Below are 9,999 nucleotides of genomic sequence, written 5' to 3'. Positions count from 1 at the left end.
CACACAGTGCTCTGGCATCTTGAAGTCTCTGATGCTTCAGTCTATGTTTACAGGAAGGATCATGGGTAGGATGACCGGACCAAAATGGCGGCTGTATTTCTTGCACCCCAGCAGCCAATGCAGCATCTACTCTTTATATGTCTATGGTCTTCTCTCTTTCCCATCCATAATAAAGCATGTGTGAGCTAGTGCCCCCACAGGCCTGGAGGACTTCTGTTAAAAAATCTTAATTTAGACTGACCAGTTTAAGTGGATTGAATGAAAGCCCTTGGAGGAGTTTTAGCTCCTTAAAATGCAAAGATTACATGTAATTCAACTTCAAACAAAAATTGTGAACTTCCTGTTGGGTTTTAGATTTGGTAAGTGGACTTTCTTAGAGCTCAGGACATGATACAAATATGCCTTGCAAATGTTGTGCATTTCGTAGAAACACACTGTGGGATGTACTTGATTTAAAATTGCAATCTGTTCAGTCTCCAAGTATAAGATTACGCTGGGGTCTGTTAGTTCAAGCTTCAGGTCACAGGTCCCTCCAGGAGCAGAGTAACCTCCCTCCCAATAGTTTTAAATTCACTCTCAGTGCCAGCCAGCTGGAGAGATAGCAAAACATGTTACTGTGGAAATCAAGGTCCTTCTCAAGGATTCTGCTCATATCTATTGTTTATCAGACTCAGTGTCGCCAGTCTAGCACAGTTGCGTGCACACATTGTGGTGTCAATCATCGTCTTTAGGTAACAGTTTAGGAATAATGCATTCATGGAATAGCTATGTATGGTGGAGGAACTTGCCTCCGACTTTATTGTCATCTTTTGGGATAAATACGATGCCAGACGGATGGTCTGACAGAAAGGACTTGGCATTGCACTGCACTCTCCTTCCTGTGAACTGTTGATGTCACTTCTGCTTCGGCAAGTTTTACATAAACAATTTCTACATAAGCCATCAGAGTATCCTGAGTCTTATATGTCTGGGAGTCAAGTTGATGATGAATCCCAAGACGAACTTTAAATGTATACCCATAATCTGGAATGAGCTGCATGCAAATAATCAGGCTCTATGAGTTCACCACAGAGGGTAGGGTTGTGAGGTGTGGCAGATATATTTATATTTACAGTGATGTCTCGACGTAAATATTCAAACTGTTATGAATCATTTAACATTGATCAGTACGCCAAGATGAGGAAAACACTGCCTCAAAATAGTCCAACTGAGTTTGATGATCTCCTTACAGCAAACGATCAAGCTCAAGAAAGCATGCCCCAACTTTAGCAAACTGTCATGATTTTATTCCAACTTTGGAAATTTGTCTGGGACTGTAAAATTCCTTAAAAATTGATTTGGCCAACATAAGACTAAAATAAAGTTGATTGTATATCATAAATCATGAATTAGGAGGTTGCTGTGATTCAAACACAAACGGCCAAAACAGGCCCAAACTTGACATGTATGCCTAAGTCCCCCGAGCATCAAATCATCATTCCAATATTGCAATGTTTTCTTCAAGGCCCCACCTGCTGGTAAGAAATACTATGCTTTTGCATAACATGCTTTGGTTATGCTCTCACTTTGCTATGTGTAAATCTTCTCACAATTCAGGGCAGTTTTGACTTTTCTTTTTCTGAAAAAACGGTTGCTGCAGTATACCTGCGGCTGTGCCATATCTCAAGATGCAACACACACCAACCACAAAGGTGCCGGGGGCTGTTCAGTGCTGCTTGCAGCCCCATTATGATCTTGTTCTGCAAGCAAAGAATCTGAACCAGCCTGCTGCACTAAAAGATAGAGACTTATGAATGTGTCTGAGTCTGTCAGTGTATGTTCTCCTTGACGTTTCACATAAATGGTATGCAGTTCAAATTATGCTTGATATATGGAGTAAAAAACTGTGGCATATTATTTCATCCTCCTTCAATCCAGCATGAGCAGAAAAGGCCTCAACGTCATTCCAATTACTCACTCTGGTTTAGAGATCTCACAAACAAGAAATAACACAGCATCTAGAGAGAAGCAAAACAGCAGCTTTCATCTGCACAGCGCAGAGGATAAACGTCTATTACTTATCCTTCTCTCTCCTTATATCAACTCATTTTTTTTCTCTTTTTCACTCATGTCTACCCAGACCCACTCCTCAGACTGCTTTGTGGAGATGAAAAGACCAGAGTGGTTATAAACACATGTGTGCCTGATACCAAGCAAGTTGCTGGGCATGCCAATGCTCCTGGTATGTCTTAAAGGTGACATATCATGCAAAATTGACTTTTTAATGGTTCTCTACCTGAAATATGTTTCCCTGGCATGTCTACAAACCCCTCGAGAATAAAAAAAATCCATTCTGCCTCTGTTTTGATTTCTCCACCTTTCTTTAAATGTGTGTGAAATGAGCCGTTTCAGACTTCCGTGTTTTTGTTACGTAACAACAATATCCGGTCTGTCACGGAGTCAGAGCTCGGAGCTTGTTCAGCCCATAGACTGTATAAAATAATACTGAATCCCCCCTCCGTTTTTCATTACCTGCACAAATGTGTGCTAACAAGGAGCTTAGGAGGGAGGCATGCTAGTTGTAGGCTGTCTTAATAAACACAAAGGTTGGTTTTACTCCCCACGTCTGCAGATTTGAAGATCTAGTGGATGATTTTTATTTATCATGGATAAGTGCTAGCGCTAGTTAGCATAGCTACATAGCTACATGTCGTAGCTGTAGCTGTGTACCAAGACACACGTCAACATACTGACAAATAAAACAACAAGAAACAGAATCTGTGACCAATCCTTCAGAAAAGGTCCTGCTGCCTTTCTGGCAGAGGTCGGTTTTACTCCCCACGTCTGCAGATTTAAAGATCTAGTGGATGATTTTTATTTATCATGGATAAGTGCTAGCGCTAGTTAGCATAGCCACATAGCTACATGCTCGTAGCTGTGTACCAAGACACACGTCGACATACTGATAAATAAAACAACAAGAAACACTAAATCTGTGACCAATCCTTCAGAAAGGTCCTGCTACAGGCGCCTCTCCGTCAGGATCAGATTCTGGATCAGATTCAGAGGGTTGAAGTAACGCGATCTCTGAGCAGCCGTGTATATTCAGCCAACATGTAAACATTAGATCAACGTGCTGGACAGCCGAGGCACATCCACTTCCTGAGGGGGCGTGGTCAGAGGGAAAACAGAGTGTTCTGAGGAGGACTGACGAAGAGGGATTTTCAGGCATGCCAAAATCTGATTTCAAAGTGTTTTTTTGAGCATAAACTTTAAAGACATGTTTTGGGGACCTCTTAGACCAATATATATTGATGAAAAAAGCGTGATATGTCACCTTTAAACACTTATCACCCAGCAGGTGGACACATTATGGACCTGCTGCTTCCTTGAATATATCTTTACCTGCTCTTTCATGGCCTACTAGTCCTGATTACATTGTAGTTAGTCACTGGAGGAGGGTCATTTATAAAATTATCTAAGACCTTAAATAAACAAGAATCCCTGACCTAACAGGAGCTGTTTTTATTGAGTAATTTTGCTGTCCTGTTTGATTGTGATTGCGTGAATGTTCTTGTGCCCACATTATGTATCGGGGGAGCCATCAGGCAAATTTCAACCTTGGTGGACAATAAAGATTTATTCTATTCTATTTCACACTATTTTGATCTATGGATTTTTTTGGTTTTCAACTCTGTCAGGGATGAAAAAAAATTTGCTTTTTATAAAGAACATCAAAGGCAGCTTCATAATCTCCTAAGATAATCAGTATTTCCGTTGCTTAACGCCGCTGAAGTGGCTGCTTGTTGCAGCAGCTCTCTCTTCGTTGTTCTTATATCTGTCTAGTTCTTTTTGTATTTGGAGCCTGTCATGACTTTTAATGACTCATTTGTTGGCCATAGACACCAAACTGGCTACGTTTGCAGTGTTTTTTTTACTATTTTTGCTATTTTTGTTCCTGTGTGTGTCCGGAGATCCTGCGTGTAACCAATGTAACATTGTTAACATACGACATGAATTTCCCCCTTGTGGGACAAATAAAGGAGTATCTTATCTTATCTTATAATAAGTTACAATTTTGAATTTCACACTTGCTAGGTAAACGACAAAGGGTTAAGTTAGAGACACTAGTTTAGCTTAGCAGCCACATCAGGTGCCCCATACTGCTGACCCAGCATACCTGAGACTTCAGCGCTGTGCGACATGCCAGCCCCACTATCTTCTTCCCCATAAAACCTTTCACTCTTCAAGTGCCTGTGAATAACAACAACAATAATAATAATGATGATGATGATGATGATGATGATGATGATGATGGTGATGATAACTGAACAGTAAATTTATAAAAAACAAGTATTTCTCCTAGTTTTGCATCACTATACTATCCACTCCCCGCTTATAAAAATGGTCATTTCCAAAGACCCTTAAAGCTTAAGTCTAGGGTCTTTAAATACACAATGAACATGCTTAAACTTCAAGCCCTTACCAAATGAGTCAATAAAGTCATCCTGCCAAATAATCATTGACATCATATCATATCAACAGCTGCAGGCATGCTGTTCAAAGATGTAATGAATCACAGTTCTTTCACGTTTCTCAAATGTTTTTACCTTTGTAATCTTTTATTATTATTATTATTATTATTATTATTATTATTATTATTATTATTATTATTATTATAATTATTATAATTATTATTATTATTATTATTATTATTATTAGTAGTAGTAGTAGTAGTAGTAGTAGTAGTAGTAGTAGTAGTATTATTATTATTATTAATGTTATTATTATTATTATTATTATTATTATTATTATTTCCATGAGCTCAAAGTCAATCTTAAATGAGTATTTGTGCTAACTGAAGTAGACCGTGTGAGAAAACATGGTCCCTCCATGGCGTGATCCTTAAACTCTCTTCATTCTCACCAGGGTCAGAGGTTCCCTGGCTTATTAATGTCTCCCCCCTTCCCTTTTGGACAACCTCATAATCTTTATGTTTTCACTTTATGGTCCAGCAGCTCTGTCTGGTATTTTGAAGCTCATTTTTTTCATGCCTGCACGACACTGTGTGATTGGGACTTGATGGCCCAGAAAGTGTTTTTCAAAAGAATCTGGGAAGGTTGTCTTGACTATTTGGTATTTAAGTTATTTAGCCTGAGAAAAAGCGTATCTAAAATAATTCCCTGTATTGTTTTCCTGCTGTAACACCTTTTCAGTTGCAACATGCAGAATGTAACGACTAAAATTTGTTCTGCACTATGCAGAAAAAAAACTGTAAAGATACTTCCATGTTATGACCAGTGCTAAGAACAAAAACACCATACATCAAATTGTATTCATAAGAGTCAACACATTATGTTATTCAATTATTTTACCATCTGAATTTGACATCAAACACTGGCAAAAAGAACAAACTTATCCTATGAAACATTTTGGACCTTAATATATGATATCAATTATATTCATAATTACTAAAAAAATAGAGTAGTTGTATTTACTTGAGGACATAGAGGGTAGTGTCCATTGTCTGAAATGACCTTGTTACAAATGTTTCAATCTACTTGTATTTATGTTGTATAATTCTAAAGGGTTGGAAACTGAAATCTAATACTGATCCTATAATAGCCTCAAAGATGCAATTACTTCTTGGGTCAGTTTGATCTCACCATGTATAAGATTTATGAAAATATGCCTGTGTCGAGGAGCAAATAGGGTTAAATGTGTGATATGCCAAATGTCTGGGAAATGGAATTCTGTCAAGAGATAATCCTGCCTTCGGATTTACACTGTGTCTCAGGAACTGACAGAGACGTAGGAATTTCTGTAGCATAAGTCCTTGCTCATGCTGAATTTGTGATCCAAAGACATGCAAAATGTATAATTCAGTTCAGGAAATGTAAACGTTTAAGATACTGCCCCTCCACTTTGTTACATAGAACAATTCACATCACTCAGTCCTCTCATACAGGTATATCAAGGTTTGTCGACTTACCTTGAGAACTTCCATGTGGTTCACAGCATTGGTAGGGGAGGCTTGACATGGATGGTTGAGGTGTATTGGGTGCTCCGGTGCACAGCAGCCCAGGTCTCACTTTGTGGGCGATCCCCTCTCGCTTGACCCCAGAGATGGGCAAACAGTCTGCTCTCTGAGTCGTGCATGTGACATCACAACTGGAAGAGGGTGGGAACTTTTGAGGTGCTTGTTGAGGCCAAGCAGGTCTGAGGACCCATGCCCACCCAAGAGTAAAGAGCGGAGGGGGTAGTTAAATAGATCAGGATAAATAACACACTGAGTAAGTGAGTAATTTGAGGTATATTACAGAAGCACAATATGATGATTAAGGGAGAGGAAGGCCAGACACGCTTAACTAAGAATATGTTATTCTTTGTTCAATGAGGCTGGAAATGCATGTTTTGAAAATGTGATGCTATGTGACAGAGCCGTGTACAGTGCTGTCATTTACTGTAGTTTGAATTGTCATAACCAAAATGTTTATTATACAAAGATTATTGTTTTATAAAAAAAATCTACAACATATTTAATTTCTTTTTTAAGATAATATAAAAAAAATTTAACCACATGGTGACCGCAGAACAACGTCTTTTAACAAGATGTGATAGTGCTAAAGAGGTTAAATGATCCTTTTTGTATTGCTTATTCATGCCATATGCTAATGATCAGTGGCTTTTTGCAGCTGTTCTGCTAACAAAAGCTACATGCTACATTTGAAATATGCTACCGTTGCAAGCAGTGAGTTTAATCATCAACACTTAGGCTATGGAGCAGACACCCAAATCAAGCCGGGTGACAGCTCTAAAGATTCATCACTAAATGTCATTCCTTTTGCATGATAAATAATTATATGTACATTTTTTATTTATGGAAATATGAATTACAGCAGCTTTATGTGTCAATTAAAAATTAATTTCATTTTAGACACATAAGGCAAATCCAAAGCTGGTTTAGGCATTATATCAATAGTAAAGTCGCTTAATTAGCCCGAATCTTTGCCAAATCTGTTTGGTAAAGTTATTAGAGCCTAAATTTGGTTTACCCTCCCTGCCAGCTCATAGTATCATTTTGGTGTAAGCAGGTTAGATTATGTGCCAGTTCCAATGACCGGTCTGATGCAACGCTTAAGCCACTGCCCATTGCAAAATACAATGACTGTAGCTTTACTCATGTGCAATAAGAAGAAAGTAAAGGCGCAGTGTGGCATTTCCACTATCCTCCCTCCACCCGCAAGTTGATTCTTTCACATCAGTAGAACATTTTAGCAGACAGTTCATGCACATCCCAAACCCAAATGGATCTGTTGGTGTATATGCTGTCAGAGTGAAGCATTCCCTGAGAAAATGATCCTTTTGATGAAACCACTTTAAATCCTCTCAGCCTGTGCAGCTGTGTGATAATCGCACTAATTAGGCTGGCATGTCAAATTTTGCACCAGTCAACAGCTATAGCTTGACCACCACAAATAGCTGTGCTTGAGTTATTGTAGGGAAACTCAATTATCTTGTTCTGTTAAAGTATATCTCACTATACACCAAAAGATTGTGGGATTTTTTTTAAAGTTTCATACAGCAGTTTTACATTCTTCATGGAACGCCTTAGGCTAAGACTTTGAGCATGAAGTGAGTACTGTACCAAAGTCAACACATTACACGTTTCTCAGTTTAGTAGTTGACACTGTTCAATAACTGTTTATTTCTCTCTACAGTGAAGTAAGTTGAAATACAGTGGGAAACATGAAGTATGTAACACCAGTGGCATACTCAGGCTGTTTCAGGGGCAGGGGTGAAAGCCAAAAAAAAAAGGGTACCTCCTTCTTTCAAACCCCAGTACTCACAGTTGAGATTGAATTGAATTGAGAGCACCTTTTTTTTTTTTTTTTTTTTTGCTTTTTATACATTTTAGGGGCATCCAGAGGACACTTTCTCTACATTTTCTATATTTGAGGGGCATCCAGAGTGCACTTTTTGCATTTTGTCACATAGTTGGGGCATCTAGAGGGCACTTACTTGCTTTAATAAATCTTAGGGGCATCCAGAGGGCACTTTTTCATGCATTTTCCGCTGAAAGGGCACCAGAGAATGCTATTTTTAATGTTTTATCTACAGTGGGATCCAAAAGGGCCCTTTAGCGTTTTCTTCCGGACATGATGGCACCACTGACTACGCCATTGATATACACATATTAATTCTGTCTCCTAAAAAGGTATTCACATACAGTTAAAAATAAAAAAGTCACAGTGTTTAATCATGAATATATTGTTTTTGTGTCAGGGGTGAATTATCCTTGCTTTCTTACACAAAGCCCTAATACAGGAATGGTACTGCTGCTTAGAAGTTACAGATACAGATTAAACAAACCTTATCTCTAAGACCCTGGTTTGAAGTACGGTGCCATTGTATGTAGTGGACTGCTGAAAATCTTACAACACAGAATCACAATTTAGACTAAATATTCAAATAGAAATGCATGACACTGGTGCCCCACAGTGTACGATGCTGATCTGTTTCTTTCAACTGGGCTAAAGCTTGTTGTCTTTTTCTGGAAATGGGAGCATTAGTGTTGTGACGAGTGGAAAAAGGCCTTGGTTTTTCTGTCATTCTGTTAAAAAAACTTCCTAACAGCCTAAGGACCATGATGTGCAATGTCATTGAACTTTTTTTTCTTAATTTTTCCCTTATCCTGTTTTCCTTTTTGAATCTATTGACGTGCAGTGAATCTAGGATAAACTCTCAGTTTTGAATGCCAGAGAGATCAACAAAAGTTGCCAATATAAGACAGTAGTTGGTAAGTGCAGACATAAAATTCATATGTATGACAAAAATGTCTGTCATATGAAGAAATGGAAATTCTGAGCAGCTTTTTGACCATTTGGTTTCATAGAAAAGTTCTGTACATGTTCCATGTGGTACCCTCACCATGCATGCTGCATGTCTGCATTCTGAATGAAGCAGATCAGTACAAGGTCTGCAAATATAGTACTGAAAATGCTTTTGTAACCATGATGGAGGGCCACAATAATAAGCATAGCGTGATATTGTTTGTGTGACATTAGGAACATTTTGTCTTGGTTTGTGTTCAGGGTCTGTCAGTTTACAGGGCCTTGGGGTTTACAGACTATCATTCAGCTGAGAGGGCTGTCTGGAGTACATGACATCAGGACATAAAGCTCTGTGACCCTATGATTAAGTTGAAGGCTGTGTGTGGCTGCTCAGAGTGATAAAAAAGACTCAGCCACTACAAGTTTGGGTTTAGCTTTGAAGATATTCTACAAATCAGTCCCTGTGATCTCCTGGGGTTGCTTTTTCAAGTTGGTATTACAAAGCTGAAGATGTTTGCAAGAGGGACAAATAACAACAGCTCTCAAGAGTTATTTTTTCTATTTTATTTTCCAACAATACAAAACATCTGTTCTTTTTCGTTCTTGCAATCCTTTTCAGAAAAAGCTTCATGATTAGTGGTGAGTGGCTTGAGCAGACAGACCTTTGCAACACCTGGGAAATAAATTACTCTTCCTCTCTGTCTCTTTTCACATACACATTGTATATACCTGTAAATGTATGTTCCCCCCTTTTATAAATAAGTAAGTTATGTATGGATCAAACTATAGTTAAAAAAAAGTCACATGGGAAGGTTTGTGTGATGTGCAGAAGTTTATTAGAGCTCTCCACTCCGCAGTTTAAGATGCACAGTCAGTTCTCTCCACTTGGTGGTACTCTTACAGCTTGTAAAGGCACTTTGACCTACTGTTGACAAGCAGCCTTATTACCATGGTGAGTGAAAAAGAGAAAAACAAGAATGGAACTTAAGTTTAACACAAGAGAAAGTCCAAATATCTCAATGAATATTTAATAACTTGTTTTCAGTGTTTACAGCCCATGTATCCTCACTGAGCTCCCTGTTTCTGTACATTGTCTTTTCAGCTTTGCATACAACATTTCAAAACATTAAAAGGTTTCCGTTCTCTCACAATGTGATCACTGATCACATACTATTTTTATGTGAGC

This window comes from Notolabrus celidotus, chromosome 1 (assembly GCF_009762535.1).
Source record: "Notolabrus celidotus isolate fNotCel1 chromosome 1, fNotCel1.pri, whole genome shotgun sequence".
In the NCBI taxonomy this organism is placed as follows: Eukaryota; Metazoa; Chordata; class Actinopteri; order Labriformes; family Labridae; genus Notolabrus; species Notolabrus celidotus.
The sequence above is the reverse complement of the archived record's forward strand: the minus strand, read 5'-3'. Positions refer to the sequence as shown.